This window comes from Carcharhinus amblyrhynchos, chromosome 9 (assembly GCF_965287045.1).
Source record: "Carcharhinus amblyrhynchos chromosome 9, sCarAmb.v2.hapA, whole genome shotgun sequence".
In the NCBI taxonomy this organism is placed as follows: Eukaryota; Metazoa; Chordata; class Chondrichthyes; order Carcharhiniformes; family Carcharhinidae; genus Carcharhinus; species Carcharhinus amblyrhynchos.
Window position 1 is genome coordinate 44,005,916 of NC_137332.1, and position 20,053 is coordinate 44,025,968.

At 42.9% G+C, this 20,053-nt stretch overlaps 1 protein-coding gene and 1 non-coding gene across 3 annotated transcripts in view; one reads left to right on the top strand and one right to left on the bottom strand.

The window, feature by feature from the left end:
• The window catches only part of fggy (FGGY carbohydrate kinase domain containing), a 247,266-nt gene that overhangs the window by 164,297 nt on the left and 62,916 nt on the right, over positions 1–20,053 (bottom strand). The gene's annotated exons all lie outside the window — the stretch shown is intronic.
• Positions 6,985–7,096, top strand: LOC145348743 (U6 spliceosomal RNA). Its single transcript, XR_013887985.1, has one exon. It is a non-coding gene; the product is annotated as a U6 spliceosomal RNA (small nuclear RNA).

Below are 20,053 nucleotides of genomic sequence, written 5' to 3' on the forward strand. Positions count from 1 at the left end.
AACTGGTCCCCACTTACAGAGAGGTGGTGGCAAGCAATTGTTGGTCATACTGCAAGAGAGATACAGTATAAAAGTAGGCAAAAAGTAACAACTCCTTTGGTGCGACAACATCTGGAGTACTGTGTATAGTTTGGTCTCCTTATTTAAGCAGGGAGATACATGCAATGGAAGTAGTTCATGGAAGGTTCACTAGGCTGATTCCTAGAATGAAGGGGTTGAACAGATTGCTTCTATACTGTTTGGATTTTAAAAGAATAAGAGGTGTCCTGAGAGTTGATGTTGAAAGGATGTTTTTCCTCATGGGGAATCTAGAGCTAGAGGACACAATTTAAAAATAAAGTGTCTCATATACGAGACCAAAACGTGGAACAAGCTCTTCTCGGAGTCATTAATGTCGACAGTTCTATTTTTTCTTATTCATTCATGGGAATTGGGCATCACTGGCTGGCCAGCATTTATTCTCTAGTTGCCCTTGGAGGGCAGTTGAGAGTCACCCATATTGCTGTGGCTCTAGAGTCACATGTAGGTCTGACCAGGTAATGGCAGCGGATTTCCTTCCCTAGAGGGCATCAGTGAACAGGTAGGTTTTTCCAACAATTGACAATGGCTTCATGGTAGATTCTTAATTCCAAATATTTTTTATTGAATTCACATTCCACCATCTGCCATAGTGGGATTTGAGCCCGGTTCCCCAGAACATTAGCAGAGTTTCTGGATTAATCGTTTAGTGATAATACCACTCGATCATTGCCTTCCCTGGATAGAACACTGTTCTATCCATGTCAAATGTGTTTTCTCTTGCTAAAATTAAGAACCACTCTTGATAAAGCACATTCAGCTGTGGTCCTGAAAGTTCTGCAGCAATAACTTTTTGTGGTAATGGGTTATGATATTTGCAGGTGAATGAGTAGCCAACTATCTGAAAACAAACTGTCAGAGCTCTTTAATTCCACCCACAATCTTTCCATGATGTCTGTTGTTCACCATGTCGGGTCGATTGTACCGTGTATAGAAAACAGAATTGCTCTCTCACCGCCCACCATGCCCACACAACATGGCTTCACTGAGCATCATGACTCCCTGGAAGCTTAGTGGAATTTCTCCAGCCCACAACTGAAAAGATTTTTCTACCACCTCCTCAAGACCACAAATGTGGAAAATGGATTATTTCTACCAAATTGACAAACACTGCAATTCAGAGGATCTTAAAATAAACCAGATATATGAAATGAAATTGTATAATCAAAATATTTTAGTTAAACTACACATTATCTAATAATGATAAAACAGCTGCACATCTGTTTTGGTGCATCGCTTCTCCATGTGTGCTTTATTAACAACTTTGGTTTCTGTTTTTTGGCAATCAATATTGTATGCGCATGCAGGTATTTTAATACTTAGCGTTTGTGAAAGCTTGCATTATACAGTATGCAGTCACTGTAGTTTGCAAATAACACACAAATGTAGAAGATCTGAAAATATATTTGTGGCTTTTATAACGACATAGAATCATACAGCACAGAAAGAGGCCACTTGGCCCACCATGTCTATACTGACTATCAAATACCAAACCATACTAATCCCATTTACCAGCACTTGGTCCATAGATTACTATGTCTTGGTGATTTAAGTGCTCATCCAAATGCTTATTAAATGTTGTGACAGAACCTGCTTCTACCACTCTTTTAGGCAGCACATTCCATACTTTCACCTTCTGTACGAAGAAAGCTTTTTCCCAGATCACCTCTAAATCACTTACTCCTCACCTTAAACTTACGCCCTCTGGTCTTAGGCATCTTTGCCACGGGGAGAAGATTCTTTTGATCCACCCTACTCTTTTCCTCATCATTATAGCAAGTTTTGGCTGATTAGACAAATTTCAAAATCTTAGCTATAGAACAAGTTTCGATTTTGATATTATAAAAGCAAAATATCACACAGAAGCTGAAAATCTAGAATAAAAAGTGTGCTGGAAAAAGCAGCAGATCTGGTAGTGTCTGTGGATATAGAAACAGGGTTAATGTTTATATATAACTTGGGGCAACACGGTGATGCAGTGGTTAGCACTGTTGCCTCACAGCACTAGGGACTCGGGTTTGATTCCGGCCTTGGGTGGTTGTCTGTGTGGAGTTTGTATGTTCTCCCAGTGTCTACATGGGTTTCTGCTGGGAGCTCTGGTTTCCTCCCACAGTCCAAAGTTAGGGTTAGGTTGATTAGCCAGGCTAAATTGACCCTTAAGAGTTAGAAGGATTGGTCGGGTAACTCTTCTTCGGAAATGAAGAGAGGTTGAAATGTGATGGACTTAGGCTGTTGATAAAGCAGGGGATGTACACATAGAACAAAAGGAATGGTCAGGTATAGGTTAGAGGGCAGAGAAAATTAAATGAAGATGTTATTGAAGAAAAAACAAAGGGAATAGTCATGGCGATAATAAAGAAACAAATCATTGACCCAGAGTAATGTTAATGGCAGAATAAGATTAATGCTGTCCAAAATCAAAATCATGAAAACAAGAAATAGACTGACTCTTGGCAAAAGAAAATCAAAATGGAGGGCTGAGCTCATGGTCTGAAATTGTTCAACTCAATGTTGAGTCCAGAAGACCGTAAAATATTCCATTGGAAGATCAGGTGCTGTTCCTCAAGCTTGTGTGGGGACTCACTAGGACATTGCAGCAGGCTCATGCTTGTGGGCTAAGTGGAGATGTTCACAAAGTAGTCACCCCCAGTCTGCTTTTGGTCTCCCTAGTGTAGAGGAGACCACATTGTGAGCAGCAAATACAGGATCCTAAATTGGAACAAGTACAAGTAAAGTGCTTCTTCATCTGGAAGAAATGTTTGGGTCCTTGAACAGTGAGGAAGAGGTCGCAGTATTGAAAGTAACAGAGGAGTGGGTAGGATGTCACAGATGGAATGGTCCCTTTGGAATGCTGACAGAATGTCTCCAGGCTTGTACTCGTTAGAGTTTAGAAGAATGAGGGGACATCTCATTGAGACGTATAAGATGATGAATGGGATGGATAGGATAGAGGTGGAGAGACTCTTCCCGCTCAGAAAGGATAGTAGGACTAGGGGGCACAGCCTCAAGATAAAGGGGAGGCAGTTTAGAATGGAGTTGAGGAGGAACTTCTTCACTCAAAGGGTGGTGAATCTCTGGAATTCTCTGCCCGTTGAGGTGGTGGAGGCTGCCTCGCTAAATATTTTTAAGACGCGGGTTGATGGGTTTTTGATAAGAGAGGGGATTAAGGGTTATGGGGAGAGGGCGGGAATGTGGAACTGAGCCACGACAGATCAGCCATGATCTTACTGAATGGCGGGGCAGGCTCAAAGGGCTAGATGGCCTACTCCTGCTCCTATTTCTTATGTTCTTATGTTCAATGGGCCAGTCAATCACAAAGTGATGTGGTAACTTTCAGTCCAATTTCTTCTGTTCAATTTGTTGCACACAGTTTTACACAGGATTATCAAATGAGATCTATTTAATGCAATACAGTGTACTGGTTGAAGACAGGTTGCTTCCTTATTGAGGAATGATTTTGCTGGTGGCAGCATGCTGGAGGTGGCACAGATGGCAGGGGATAATCCTTTGAATGCAGAAGTTGATGGGTTTGGAGATAGTTAGGACAGGAGACTGGACAACGTAGTAATAATGTACAGTGTCAGAACAGGCACAACGGGAAGAGACTGAGCAAGAGGAGAAAAAAGGAGTCAAGACAGGAAGAGGTAAATTCAGGAACACGCTGAAACAAAGGGCCCGATTTTACAAAAATTACGGTAAATTTGGGCGCGGGCCTTTAATGTGATCTGCACCCGAATCCGAGCAGATCGCGACTTTACCGAGACCCGATACGGGCGCGGATCCGGTCTGTGCCCCAATCGGGTGGCCCGAGGATTTAAATGCATTAATCGACTTAATGAACCACGCACCCAACTCGACCGCCAAATCCCACTTGACCATCTTCAGGTCCGTTCTGAATCCGTGCTGTAAGCAACCTGCAAAATAAAAATCTGAAGCCGATTTTTATTCTGCAGGGGAACCTCCAAAGCCCATCCTCCTCGACCATCCTTCGCAGACTCCCCACTAACCACCCCGGCAGACCACCTACCTACACCCTGGGATTGGACCCCTCTGGGAGGCAGGCCCCCCTCGGCAGAACCCCTCCCCCCCCTCAGATCAGGCCTCCCCGGGGAGGCAGGACCCCCAGCAGACCCCCTGGGGAGGTAGCCCGCCCCCCTCGGCACGGCACACCTCAACCTACCTCGATTGCTGGTCTCCCTCCTCCATCCTTCTCGGCCATCTTCAGTCCTTCAAGAGCCTGCAGCATCCTCGTGGCCACAGACTCGGAACCACGGCTAAAGTGACGGCGTCCGCCGGAGGAGGAGGGGGCTCAGATGGATCTCTGGTTTTGAGGGAGGAGGGGACTCAGATGGATCTCTGATTGGGGGATTGGGGCGGGAGGTCCGCTGCCACTCCACGGGCGATCCCTCCTCCTGGAGTGGACGTGCAGCCATGCCATCCCACCAAATCTTCAGGATCAAGCAACTTCTCACTAAGAAGATGAAGCAAAACTGGCCCATTCCACAGTGGATCCGCATGAAAACCGGCAACAAGATTAGGAACAACTCCAAGGGAAGACAATGGACAAGGCCCAAGCTGTGTCTGTAAAGGGACAGACCATCACTGGGGCACTACCAGCCACAGCTATCTCTCCCGCTCTCTTGCCCCTGCAGGGAAGAGTAATCTGCAGCTGGTAGTGTACCAGTGATGGTGTACCTCTTTACAGACCCAGCTTGGTCCTTCGCCAGAGTCTCCTCTTGGAGTTGTCCCTGATCTTGTTGTCGGTTTTCATGCGGATCCACTATGGAATCGGCCAGTTCTGCTTCATCTTCTTAGCGAGGAATTGCTTTATCCTGAAGATTTGGTGGGATGGCATGGCCACACGTCCACTCCAGGAGGAGGGATTCGCTCCTCCGGTGGGGAGGAGGGATTGCCCAGGGAGTGGCAGTGGACCTCCCTGCCACCGCCCCCCCTACCAGAGATCCATCTGCACCTCCTCGTACTCCCGCAATCAGAGATCCATCTGCAGCCTCTCGTTCCCGCGCACCCCCCCAACACACACACACACACACACACACACACACACACACACACACACACACACACACACAGGATGATCTGCGTCACAGAGCCGCTCTCTCCGCTTTCTGCTTTTTTTTTCCCTGCAACTGGTTTTAATGATACATCACACAAACAACTAAATATATGTAAGTCAAATCCACACAAGTGTAGTCAGGAACAGGAGACATAGAATTAATGTGAATGGATATTCTCTAATTAACATTCAAAGCATTTTCTCCTTCTATTTAAGCCATGTGATAATAGAAATAAAAACAGGAATCTGTTTTTTCATTCCCTGTATCCTTCCTGTAGAAACACATTTTAATAAAATAAATGGAGTCGATCATAAATAAAAAACACAACTTATGCATGACATCACAATAATATGTGCATTTGTCAAAGTTCCACTGATGTCAACACCAGTCAAGCAGTTCACTGATGGTTGTTTCTAAAATCCAAAATTTTGAAGACTACTTCTTTGTCCAGAATTTGCTATAATTGTCAACTTTAAATTCATTTTCAAATTGCTCCTCTTTCGCTCTAGCTCTTTTGGGAACACGTTTGCACAATCTTGCTTCCCTTTCAGCTTCTGGCAGAAGGGAAACATCGACTGGCATCATATTAATTTTTTTAAGCTCTTGTATTGGATATTGATAGTGGACCCATCAGGATGAACCACCAAAACAGGATACAGCCTGGCATAGAACTGTCTTATATTGAAATTGTTCCACCTGGGCACGCTGGACACAGGGTACACGGCAGGAAGCAATCTTTCAGAAGGCACAAACTGCCCAGCCCAAGCATGCTGCCTCCGATTTTTTTTTAACTGCGCATGCGCAGTTCAGAGATCCGAATGGTCCGGTGGCGCTAACAGCCCACAGCGTGGATCAGATCGGAGCCGGCAAAAAGCATAGAGGCGCGCCGAGGGCTCGGATCCATATTACGCCCAGATCTGGCCTTTTGGCTCCCATTGGTAAAATCATGCCCAAAGTGTGCCTGGATGTCAGAAATGAGTTAACCAACCTTCCAATAAAGTCCTAATTTGATGTCAATTATTCAGTAGAAGTCACTGATCCATAAAGGGCCTACAGGTGGCACTGAGTATTGGGGAGAATTATGAATAACTTCATGAATAACTTCGGCTGGTATGGGAATTAAACCTCAGTTGTTAGCATCACTTCACATCATAAACCAGCTGTCCAGCCAACTGAGCTAACCGATTCCCAGTACTTTACTGAAATGCTTTAGAAGTGTAATCACTGTAATGTAGGAAATGCAGCCCCTAATCTATGCACAACAAACTCCCACAAACAGCAATATCATCACGACCAGATAATCTGTTTCTGTAATATCAAATCAGGGATAAATATTGGCCAGAACACCCAGCGATAACTCCCCTTGTTCCTTCTTTAAAATAGTGCTGTTAAACCAAGGCAGATGATGCCTTCGCTTAATCTCTCAGCTGAAAAAACGGCACCTCTGGCAGTGCAGCACTCACTTAGTAAAGGACTGGAGTGTCAGCCTAGGATTTTGTGTTGAATTTCTGAAGTGGAATCTGAAGCCAAAACTGTCTGAGTTAGAGGTGAGTATGCTACCAACTAAGCCACAGCTGGCTCTTAACCTAGAGATGATTTCATGAAGCCATAATCAAAATCAATGGGTACCAAGACAAGGGAAGAGACAGGAGGCAGGGGTGAAAGTGTTATAAAGGATCAGCCTAAAACCACAAGAGGATAATGAAGACATGATAGGGTTTAAGATGGGAAGTCCAGATCAAGCACCAAGGCAGCTGCGGTTTAGCCTAAAATAACTGGATAGGGAATGAAAGTTCATGAATCAGGAAGTTAGGAATTAAAGCATTGGAGGATGCTCCAGATTCTTCGGCAGCACATATACTAAAATTGGAATGATATAGAGATGATTAGCATGGCCCCTGTGCAAGGATGATATGCAAATTTGTGAAGCGTTCCAGGTATTAGAAAAGGAAAGGGCATGAAGACAGTAACTTATAAACTCAGCCAATGTAGGTTGAAATAAAATGGAATGAGGGCAGGGATAGTGAGCAGGTAGGGCAGTTTGAGGCCGGATACAGGAGCTGAAATTTACAGAGGATTGAGGGTGGCACAAATGGTAAGGTCAGCATTGAAGTAATTAAGTATAAAGGTGAAAAAAAGCATGAATTAGAGTTTCAGCAGCAGATGGACCAAAGTAAGAATGAAGGTGGCAGATATTACTGAGGTAAAATAGGTAGTCTTTATAGTGGAGAAGATATGTGTTTGAAATTTAGCTTGGGGTCAAATAGGCAGCTACATTAGAAATAAACTGCGATGGTGACTAAGGAGGGGGCTGGAGCTGGTGATAAGACTGCAAAACCCTCCACAGGCATCCAGGGCACATGTCAGAACTATTCAGCTACAAGTAATTTTACAGCAGTCTCATGGGGACAGTTGGGAGGAAGTTTTAAATATACTGTTTCCCTGAGTAAGCCTGACCCCTCCCTGTGGAGCCTTTTGTCTTTTACCTTCTCACCTGGCCTTTGGTTACACACAATACTGCCATTAAAAGCCTTACCCCTATGATGTTGGTCCTCTTACTAGGAATCATGTACAACACTCCAGTAGAGCCAAAGAATATTGTGCAAGACCAGCTGATGTGGATCCAAGCATGGCCAGTGTTCAATTTACAGTATTCCTGGCACTGCTGTTTTATTTGCCCCATTCAGTTTTCTTTTCTGATTTGAAATGTGATAGATCTCCCTAAGAGAGCTTAAGCAGACCTGAAAGGAAATTTCTTGCTTCATGCATGTTAACAGCCTCTGCTTTATGAAGACAGGCACCATTTTCAGGGCTGTCTCCAATTATTCACATTGGTGGATAAATTTTAATATGTGTGGCTCCTCCCATTCAGTGCCAGTTTGTTACTTCATGCAGTGCTGTTTCTGGCTCCTCTCCTCAGTGACACACCCGACTTTTTCCATCAATTACTGTTTCAAGAGATTGAACCAGACGTGGTGTGGAGAGGATGAGAGATTAGAAGAGCGTGCAACTGTAAACACGGGAGCAAGGGCAATGCCAGTGTAAACACGGGAGCAAGGGCAGTGCCGGTGTAAACACGGGAGCAAGGGTGGTGCCGGTGTAAACATGGGAACAAGAGCAGTGCCAGTGTAAACGTGGGAACAAGAGTAGCGCCAGTGTAAACACAGGATCAAGGGGAGTGCCAGTGTAAACGCGGGAACAAGAAGAGTGCCAGCATGAACTGGATGGAAGTGTGGGAAAGTAAAGGATGGCAACATGAACAGAGGAAGGAGAAAGTAAGAGAGAGTCTATATCAAGAGATAAATGAACTTAGTGAGAAGAATTGGGCCTGGAGACTGTAGTCTGCCTCTGTGTCATTGTGACAACTGTATACATCATTTGAGAGCAAGTTCAGCAGATGAAACAATAGTGTGCACCAGTACATATCCACAATGGTCTGGAATTTTTCCATAGCAAATAACAGAAAGTCTTATCAATTTTGCCATGAACATCTGCTGCTCATTTGACAGAATATTGCACACATATCTGCAGCTTAAAATGATGGGATTTGGATCCTGCAACCTGCTAATTCATCACAGGCTGGGGATCAACTCTGGGATCCTCTAATCTGTATGGTTGAATAGATGTGACTTAAGCAAATGGCTAACACAGCAGATTTTAGTGGAATGCAACATTTAACTTCTGCTGCTTTGATTCATAGATAACCATTAATGCCTCAATAGCTTTAAATCTGCACCATGAACAGTAACACAAAACTTCGATGTGAGGGCGACGATCATCAGTAGCAGAGGAAGTGAGAAGCATGGGAGAAAAACAAACATGATGGGTAGGATTTTACAGCCTCGCTCAGGCGAGACCAGAAGTTCCCCACCCGTGGTCAAGAGATTTCTGTTGTCGGACCCTCGCCTGCTCTGATTCCACGGTGGGCGAGATGGTAGAGTTCTGGGTATCACAGCGTAAGGAGGGCTAGCGCAGTTTAGATTGCGGGTAAATAATTATCCATAATTTAAACTTGATCTGGTAACTCGTTTTTAAAAAAACTAAAGAAGTTAAACAAGGTTGAATAAGGATGACAGTACAGAGGCCACGTCACGATTACACGGGAGTTTGAGGAGAGCATCATGAATCTAGACTATCACATCTGCATCTAGAGGAACATCAGCTCCGTGTTAAGCTAAAGTGTGGGATGCAGAAAGGCCAATGGAATCATGGAAGGTTTGCAACATAGAAGAGTCTATTCATTCAGCCCATCATGTTTATGCCGCCTCTCCGTGAGAACTTCTTAGCTAGTCCCATTCCCCTGCTTTTGTCCCACAGTCCATTCAGATAATAATTCTATTCCCTTTTGAAAGCCACATCAAGTTTGAGGGGAGAGGAGATTTATCTAGACACATAGATCCAAGGAGATGGTGGCACAGTGGTAATGTCACTGGAGTAGTAATCCAGGGACCCAGGCTAACATTCTGTACTGATGACCATAAAATTATCAATTGTCATAAAAGTTACACCAGTGCCCCTTAAGGAAGGAAATCTGCCATCCTTTGCTGGTCTGGCCTACACGCTACATCAGACCCACAAAATATGGTTGACTCTGAACTGCCCTCCGAAATGGTCTGAAGAAGCTCAGTTCAATTAGGAATGGACAACAAATGCCCACACCCCATGAAAGAATAAAGAAAGAAATAGGGATTAATCACACACCATAGTTTAGGTAGTGCAGATCAGGTTAGCGGTCAGAGACAGGAGGGAATGACTGAGAGTCACGTAGGTAAGGGGACAGCAAGTGCTGGAGAAAACTCAACATTTAGCCTCACCCAATAGGTATCAGTCTCTTGCTGTCTTTTGTGGGTGAGGGCAAAGTTGCAGTGATAGACAGGGGTATAGATAGAAACTGTTCACTGCAGTTACAACCAGGTGTTCAGAATGTTACACTGCCTGCCAGTACCAGAGTCAAGAACATCTTGCAGTTCATGAAAAACTTGGGGTGGAATTTTATGGCCCTGTTATAGCGGGGATGGGGCGAGAGGGTGGAAATTGTGGCAAGCTGTGCAAAAGCCCATTGACTTCAGCAGGAGCAGAAAATCCTGCTGGCAGGAGGAGCCATAAAATTCCACCCCAAGGGTGGAAGGGAGAGGATCCAGTTGTCAGGGTGCATGTAGGAAACAATATCATAGATGGAATTAAAAATGAGGTTCTGCCGAGGGAGCTCAAGGAGCAAGGAAGAATTTAAAACACAGAACCTTATGGGTAATAACCGCTGGGTTTTTATCCAAGTCATGTGCAAATTGGCATCGGGTTAAGCACGTTAGAAAGTTAAACGTATCACTGACAAAGTGATGTGCATGAGGCAAGTGTTTTGAATCATGGTGCACTTGTCCATACTGGGGAAAGTAGGAGCTGTGCTGTTGGGATGAACTCTATAAGAACTAGGCTGGGGACAATGCCCTGGTGAGCAGAATAACTAGGATGATAGGTAAGGCTTCAAATGAATGAAGGTGGCAGGGGGGCTACTGGAGGGAGTGAGAAAAGGGTAAATTTAAAGCTAATAAGAGAAATGTTGAATTTGAACATCAGAGTTGGGCAAAAGTAAACAGGTAGGTAGGTAGAGGATGAGGGTTAACAAAATTAATGAGATATTAACAAAATTAATGGGGTATTAACAAAATTAATAGGGTATTAGTGATCAGATGCTATCAAGAGAATATAGAAAAAACTAAAGCTAAAGTAGATTGATTAATGGCAGAGATGGATTTGTTTGAACAGTCATTATGGAGATCTGGTTGTACAGTGACCAATGCTGGGAACTAAATATTCTTTCAGAAGGGATAGGCAAAATGAAAAAGAGCCATCATTTGGCAGGGTGGGGTGTTGCTCTGATAATGAAGAATGAGGTTGAAAATCAATATGTGTAGCCAGTTTGGCTGGAGCTCAGGTAAACCAAGGAAACAATACTGGAAGTAATGTACAGGCCCTCTACAAGTTGCAGTGTCAGGAGAGTACTAATCTGGAAATTAGAGGTCTCTGGTGAGAACGTCTATACATATATGCAGTTGTAATTTCCTTGTCTAAGGAATGACATACCTCCCTTAGTCTGAGTATAATCAGGTTCACCACACCAATTCCTGAGATGAGGGGATTGTCCTTTGAAGGAGATTGAGTAAGTTAGGCCTATAAAGTTCAGAATAAAGAAGATCTCAATGAAGCACAGAAAATTCTAAAGGGGTTTTACAGGGTTGGTGCTGGGAAGATGTTTGCTGTGGGTGAGGCATCTAGAACTAGGGATTGCCGTCTCATAAGAGCCCAGTCATTTAGAGCTGAGAGGAACAACATTTCTTCAATAACTGTGGATGCCTAGTTATTGAATAGGGAAATCGATAGATTTTTGAGTGCTAATGGATCAGGGATATCTGGCAAGTGCAGGACACTGAGGGTGAGATACAAGACTAGCCAAAAGACCTGCTTCTGTTTCTTTCAGTTCTTGTGGAGCTACTACACAGAGCCTTCTTTTGTTCATTTTCACATCAATGGAACAAAAACCGCTAAAGTAGTAAAAAGCAGAGCAAAGGCACTCAAATTCACTTCTCCACCTAGGTAAGGGTGCTATATCCCAAAATGAAGCAAATGGTCTTTTCTCTTTAACTGTGGTAGGTTTTTTACTGGCATTTCACCTTTTTAAAACTGCGGTGATTTGAATATAAGAAATAAACATACAATTCACAAGGTGGTACATAAGAAAAATACAGCTGTAATAGCAGCTGCTTCTCAATATATTTTCCACTCAACAAGAACTGACTCAGATACTGTCAACCAGCTTATACATAATGTTACAAATTATTCCCTTTATAGGTGGAAATAAAATGACTTTACACTGGGGTAGAGTTTTTGATTTTGATCAATTAACTCTGTGTTACAAATATCCAAGGAAATATTGCACCTAGATTCTATTTACGAAAACTAAATTTGGGAAATATTATTTCGAAGAAAATTGTCATTTGTATAAAATGGAAGAAATAGTACTTGCTTTGCCTTTTAATAAATGACCATCTTCCGGGACAACAAACAAGGAATGAGGATGGATATGAGAGGAGGATTTAGGGTGCGGATGCAATGAAATTTAATTTAATGCAGATTTCAATAAGACACAAAGTAATGTGGCATATGTTCCACATAACATTTTAGAACATCTGTAATCTTTATTAAATACTTTAAGCCTAAACATATTTCATGGTCTAAAATACTGCCAACTTTTATGAGTTACTCCACTGGAACTAGTATTTTTAAGTTTGGAAGTATGTATCTAACTGTGTTTATGAAGTCTCACAAATATAATTTCCAGGTTTTATTGTGTACAAGTGCTTTTGGGGAGGTGGAGAAGTTAATGCAGAATACATTTGGACAAAGATTTGAGTGCTACAAATTCCTTTTAGTAACAAGCTGGCTGTAGTCAAGTATAGCTTGAGTCTGATGCAAGTTAAAGCTAATTATGGCCCCTTGAAATGTAAAAAGTGCAAATGTTTTCATGTAGCTGTTGTGACCTAAGTTTTGCACTGTGCAAGAGAGTTTCTCAGCATTGCTGTTAATCTCCTCCAGATTCAAGTTTCAAACAGGCAACTCATTTCACTACTGCATGAATAAAACAGCATGCATGTCCTTAAAGGTTAAAGTTAAAGTTTATTTATTAGTGTCAAAAATAGGCTTAGATTAACATTGCAATGAAGTTACTGTGAAAATTCCCTGGTTGCCAAACTCCAGTGCCTGTACGGGTACACTGAGGGAAAATTTAGCATGGACAATGCATCTAATCTGCACATCTTTGGGACTGTGGGAGGAAACTTGAGCACCCGGAGGAAATCCATGCAGTAACGAGGAGAACGTGCAGACTCGACACAGACAGTGACCCAAGCTGGGAATACCTGGGGCACTGCGAGGCAGTAGTGCTATCCACTGTGTCACCATGCCACACTGTTATGATAAATACTCTTTAAAAAAAATTGCCACAAATTCTGAGGCCGAGCCACTGACCTCATTCATTCTGCTAACTCTCTAAAGCAAAGGCAGACAGTTTACAACCTTGGCATTATATATTGGATACCATGACAAGCATCCAAACTCATAAATTGCTTCATTAGTAAGACCGCTTAGTTCTACCTCCATAACATCACCCAACTTCATTCATGCATTCTTACTTCTAAATTTTAATATTCCAATGCAGTACTAGCCAGCTTCTCACATTCTACCCTCTGTAAACATGACGTCATTCACAATTTCAATTCCTGTGCTCTAAATTGCACCCAATTCCCATTCACCCATTCCTGTGCTTGATAACCTGGTTCTCACATAAACTACGCTTCAGTTTTATAGTTCTGATCTTGGTTTTTGATTCCCTCCGTGACCTCTAAGCTATCTGTAGCTCTCTAAGTTAGGCCTCTTGAGCATCTCCAGTTTTAAATAGCTCCAGTAATGGTGGCCAAGCCCTTACATGCAAAGGCCCCGAGCTCTGGAATTGCCTCTTTAAACTCTTGACATCTTTACTTCTCTTTTTCCTTTAAGATATTCCTGAAAATATATTTATTTGGCCAAGCTTTTGGTCATCTGCGCTAAAATCTTGTTATGTGGCTGAATGTCAAGTTTTGATTTATGACATACTGATGAAGCATACTGTGATGATTTACAATTTTAAATGTGTTGTACAAGTACAAGATTTTGTTGCCAAGAGATCTACAGCAAACATGTGAATTGGAAGGGATGCCAATCTGTAGCACATATGGATGCAAACAATACATTCCGTCAAGGTTGAGCGGGGTATTGACCACCAGAATAGACTAGTGTAGATGACCACAAGATATAGTGGCGGCTGCCTTGATCATTTTGTATTGTGGCAGTGCACAGTGGCAGATGGCTACTTCTTGGAAATCTATTGTTTCTACCGTGTCATGAAGTCACTTTGCCACTATTGGCAATGCCTGGAAGATATTGTTGGCTATATGCTTCATTCATCAATTTGCCTCTTCTGCATTTCCCTCAGAGAGGCCGGTTTGGAGTATTCAAGTCAACAAAGTGTACCGCATAGCAATTTCTATTAACACACTCATATTTGTTATCTACCTTTGTTTTCTTATTTCTCAGTTCATGCACACAACTGTGCATACATAGATTACAGACCACAGGGACAAAACCACTTGCAGCACTTCTGACCTGTTTAAGTATCAGATTAATTCTGTGTTAGCCCCCATCTCGAACATCATGGGCTTAAGTACCACTGTGGGACTTGAACACATAACAGGTCCAGATACTTCAGTAGTACCGAGGAGATCCTGTATTGTCAGGAGTGCCATCTTGGAGGAAATATTGGGACAAATTTTCAGGTCTCTGACTTAAAGTTTATTTATTAGTGTCACAAGTAGGCTTACTTTAACATTGCAATGAAGTTACTGTGAAAATTCACTGTCACCACACTCCAGTGCCTGTTCGGGTTCACCAGGGGTGAATTTAACATAGACAATGCACCTAACCAGCACGTCTTTTGGACTGTGGGTGAAAACCGGAGCACCTGAAGGAAACCCATGCAGACACGCAATCTCTGCACAGATAGTGATCCAAGTCAGGAATCGAAGCCTGGTCCCTTGCCCTGTGTGGCAGCAGTGTTAACCACTGAACCACACTGGACAAAATGCAATACTCGTCATTGCAGTGCTCTCAGGATAGGTGCTCCAGTTCCACACACAGTATAGTTGTCATCAAACAATGCAAACACATTGCATGCTCTGTTAAAGGAACCAGTTCTTCTCCAATTTCATGAGGCCACTCATTTTTTAGATCTTACTTTCTCGAGTACACTGTCAGTAACTGATTCTGCTTTCAACCCCTCCCACACATGAAGATTTGTGGTCGCATGTGAAATCACCATGATCACATTCAATATTGCAGGTCACTTTACTATTACTAATGCTATCTGCGATTGCAAAAGCATGTCAGCAACTCTGTTGCATGGACCAATCAGATACTCAACCTCAAAATTGTATTGATGAAGGTGATCTAAGGTGTGTAGAGGTTGATGACCAGGTCCTGATGTAGTTGACACTGTAGTAAATGTTTGGTGATCAGTGTAGCTAGGGAACTTTCTACCATAGAAATTTATGTGCTAATGTTCACAACTGGAAATGTAAGCTATTGCTTCCCACTCTACAGTAAAGTCTTTGTGTTTAGTTTCCAACAATCAGCATGATGAGTTGGTGCGAGGTTATTCACTCCCTTCAATGTATGAGGGTACAGTCAATTACATTTGCCGACACGTCTGTTGTGTTCAACCCACATGTGGGTTGAAATGTGCAGAAACTGGCATAGGTGCTATCTTTGCCTTTGATGTGTCAAATGTTGTTTACTGTGCGACTGTCCAGCCCACTGTGCATTTTTGCACAGTAGCTTCCAAAGAGGCTCTGCAATCTGTCTATACCTAGGAATAGACTTATGATAAAAGTGAGCAGTGCCAGCGGATGATGCCAACTCTTTCAGGTTAGATGGGGTCGGAAGCAGGGGTCATGTGTGGGTCTTATTCCAGCTGTTGTCATACTGTACCCTAGAGAAGACTGTGTGACAGCAGCTGGAAAAAGGCCCACACAATCTTGAGGGCCATCTTTGTGCGCTGGTCAATGCAATTGGTGCAACCAGTTTGCCTTGGTGGAACAGTCCTAGTAATGGCTCGTGATCCACGATGATGGTAAAGTAGTGGCTAGAAATATATTGACAGAATATTTTGACGGCATATATGACTGCCAAACTCTCTTTATAAATCTGTGAACACTTCCTTTTGGCATTTGACAAGGTCCTGGAAGCAAAAGCAACAGGCTGCTCCATGCCATCTTGCATGGGACAGCACAATCCCTCTGCCTTTGGAGTGCACATATTACAGACAAGGAGGTGCTGGAAGTCTTAAAGCACATCAAGGTAGATAAATCCCCAGGACATGATGAAGTGTATCCCAGGACATTGTGGGAGGCTAGGGAGGAAATTGCAGGTCCCCTAGCTGAGATATTTGGATCACTGATAGTCACGGGTGAGATGCTTGAAGATTGGAGAGTGGCAAATGTGCCTTTGTTTAAAAAGGGCTGCAGGGAAAAGCTTGGGAACTACAGGCCAGCGAGCCTCACATCTATGGTGGGTAAATTATTGGAAGCTATTTTGAGAGACAGAATCTACACGCATTTAGGGAAACAAGTACTGATTAGGAACAGAGACCATGGCTTTGTGAGTGGAAAATCATGTCTCACAGCACGGTAGCACAGTGGTTAGCACTGCTGCTTCACAGCTCCAGGGACCTAGGTTCAATTCCCGGCTTCGTCACTGTCTGTGAGGAGTTTGCACATTCTCCCCGTATCTGTGAGGGTTTCCTCTGGGTGCTCCAGTTTCCTCCCACAGTCCAAAGATTGCGGATTTGGTTGATTGGCCAAGCTAAATTGACCACAGATGCATAGGTTAGAGAGGATTAGTGGGTAAAATATGTACGGATTGGGGCTAGGGCCTGGATGGGATTGTGGTCAGTGCAGACTCAATGGGCTGAAGTGCCTCTTTCTGTACTGTAGAGTTTCTATGAAACTTGATTGAGTTTTTTGAAGGGGTAACCGAGAAGATAGATGTGGGCAGTGCAGTTGATGTTGTTTACATGGACTTTAGCAAGGCTTTTGACAAGGTACCGCATGGTAGATTGTTGCATAAGGTTAAATGTAGTGGGATCCAGGGTGAGGTGTCTAAATGGATATAAAATTGGCTTCTTGACAGAAGACCTGTGCCTCAGGGTCCACTGTTATTTATCATTCATATTAATGATTTGGATGAGAATACAGGAGGCATGGTTATTAAGTTTGCAGATGACACCAAGGTTGGTGGCATAGTGGACAATGAAGAATGTTATCTCCAATTGCAACGGGATCTTGATCAGTTGGGCCAGTGGACTGACGAACGTCCCAACTCCTCTACTCAATATTCTGACCAATGAAACCAAGCACGCTGAATGCTTTCTTCACCAGTCTGTCCACCTGTGACTCCACTTTCAAGGAGCTACAGACATTACCCCTAGATCTCTTTGTTCTACAACTCTTCCCAAAGCCCTACCATTAACTGAGTAAGTCCTGCCTTGGCTTGATCTACCAAAATGCATCACCTCACATTTATTTAAACTAAACTCCATCTGCCATTCATCAGCCCACTGGCCATTTGATCAAGATCCCATTGCAATTGGAGATAACTTTCTTCACTGTTCACTATTCCACCAATCTTGGTGTCATCTGCAAACTTATTAATCATGCCTCCTATTTTCTCATCCAAATCATTAATACAAATGACAAATAAAAGTGGACCCAGCATTGATCTCTGAGGCACACTGCTGGTCACAGGCCTCCAGTTTGAAAAACAACTCTCTACAACCATCCTCTAGCTTCTGTCAAGAAGCCAATTTTGTAACAATTTAAATACCTCACCCTGGATCCTGTGAGATTTAACCTTATACAACAACCTACCATGCAGTACCTTGTCAAAGGCCTTGCTAAAGTCCATGTAGACAACATCAACTGCACTGCCCTCATCTATCTTCTTGGTTAACCCTTCAAAAAACTCAATCAAATTTGTGAGACATGATTTTCCTCTCACAAAGCCACGCTGACTATCCCTAATCAGTCCTTGCATCTCTAAATGCCGGTAGATCCTGTCTCTCAAAATACCTTGCAACAACTTACCCACCACAGATGTGAGGCTCACTGGCCTGTAATTCCCAGGCTTTTCCCTGCAGCCCTTTTTTAAACAAAGGCACAACACTTGCCACTCTCCAATCTTCAGGCACCTCACCCATGACTATCAATGATTCAAATATCTCTGCCAGGGGACCTGCAATTTCTTCCCTAGCCTCCCATAATGTCCTGGGGTACACTTCAGTACATCCCGGGGATTTATCTACCTTGATATGCTTTAACACTTCCAGCACTTCTTTCTCTGTAATATGAACACTCCTCAAGACATCACTATTTATTTCCCCAAGTTCCCTAACATCTATGCTTTTCCCAACAGTAAATACTGATAAGAAATATTCATTTAGGATCTCACCCATCCCTTATGGATCTGCACATAGATGACCTTGTTGATCATTAAGAGGCCCTTCCTGGGTTGCTTGTGTGGGTTGAAATGGACAAGTAAGGTAGATAATTGTAGGGCCTGTCTTACTTGGTCAAAAGCTTGTCTTGGGCAATCTTCCTATTGCCCAGTGAGAAGTCTCATGACACCAGGTTAAAGTCCAACAGATTTATTTGGAATCACGAGCTTTCGGAGTACTGCTTCTTCCTCACCTGAGGAAGAAGCAACACTCCGAAAGCAATTGATTCCAAATAAATTTGTTGGACTCTAACCTGATGTTGTATGACTTCTGACTGTGCCCACCCCAGTCTAACGCCGGCACCTCCACATCATGAGTTCCCACTGCCAGCATCGATGCTTCTTCAAAGATCAGACTTCAACTCAGTTACATTCTTTAGTGTGGATACCCCTTTTATCGACATTACTTTGTCTTCTTGTGGGTGAACGCCACTTTTATCAACTCTGAATTCTAAATATGTGATCGCACCGGTTTGAAAAGTACATTTTTCTCTTTTCAGGCATATACGTGCATCTTTGAATCTCCTAAGGACATTCCCCTTATGTTCTTTGGGTGACACCCCCATTACTAAGGCATTGTTATAACACGTGACAACTCCTGGGATCCCTTGTAGAAGGATTTTCATGGTTTGCTGAAAGATAGCACATGCAGATGAAATACTAAAATGTAACTTTGTATATTGGAATAAGCATTTGTGTGTAATAATGGTGATATATTTCCTCAGGTCTTCCTCCAGCTCAAGCTGGTACCTGGGACTTAAGTCCAATTTTGTGTATTTGAGGCCTCTTGTCAATTTTGCACTAGGGTTAGGATATCTATCTAAGCAGTTCTGTTCACTTGTAATCAACTTGCCTATTGCTACATGGAAAAGGAAAATTGTTTTATCTGTGATCATCACAAAATAATCTTTCATCTTGTTATTGCTAGAAAGAGCTTGCGGGTTTAATGCTCAACACTTTGTTTAACAAATTGCTGAAAAATACTACCAGTCAACGTGATAGTGATATTATTATATTTAGATAGCAACAGCTTTAACATAGAAAAACGCCAAATAGATGCCGACCAAAAGTTTGATTAGAGTTGGGGTTTGAAGTGGTCAGGTTATCACCCAGCAATGTATCATGTGGATCGCAGATGTCAGGTGGCATACATGGCATATCTTTTTGTCGCACTGCACATGCAGCTCACTGATATCACATATCGATATATAGTTTTGATGGAAGATATGCCTAAGATGGCATTGGCAAACCTGTACCAGCTCCTTGAGGAAGACCTCCACACAACATTGTACTGCCGTGTCAATGGCCAAATTCACTGTGACTGTCAGATATTATTTATTGGGCTCCTTTCGGACTATAGCACTGGGGATATCAGCAATGTCAGTTTGCTGACATTGTCAAGGAGGTGAAAGATTAATTATTCAGAAGGGTAATAGCTTGAACCATTAGCTACTGTGCAAGACAACACAATTCTACAAAACATCTGGTACTCAGGTCATCCGCTGCAGCAATATAACCGTTCAAGTCCTTGGTCACAATGCTGTGGTATATATTAAGTAAAATGGAAGGTTTTTAATGCCTCAATATAGGCATTGTGCATGACCATCAGCGAAGAACCAGGCAGGACAACACCTACTTCTCCAGAATCCCTCTTACACCTTCAATTTAAAGCAATTATTTATGCACTGAATTGGGAGATTGGAAGAATGCCATCAAAACTGATCTAGTCAGGGCATTTTATATTTATGACCAATGATAAATAG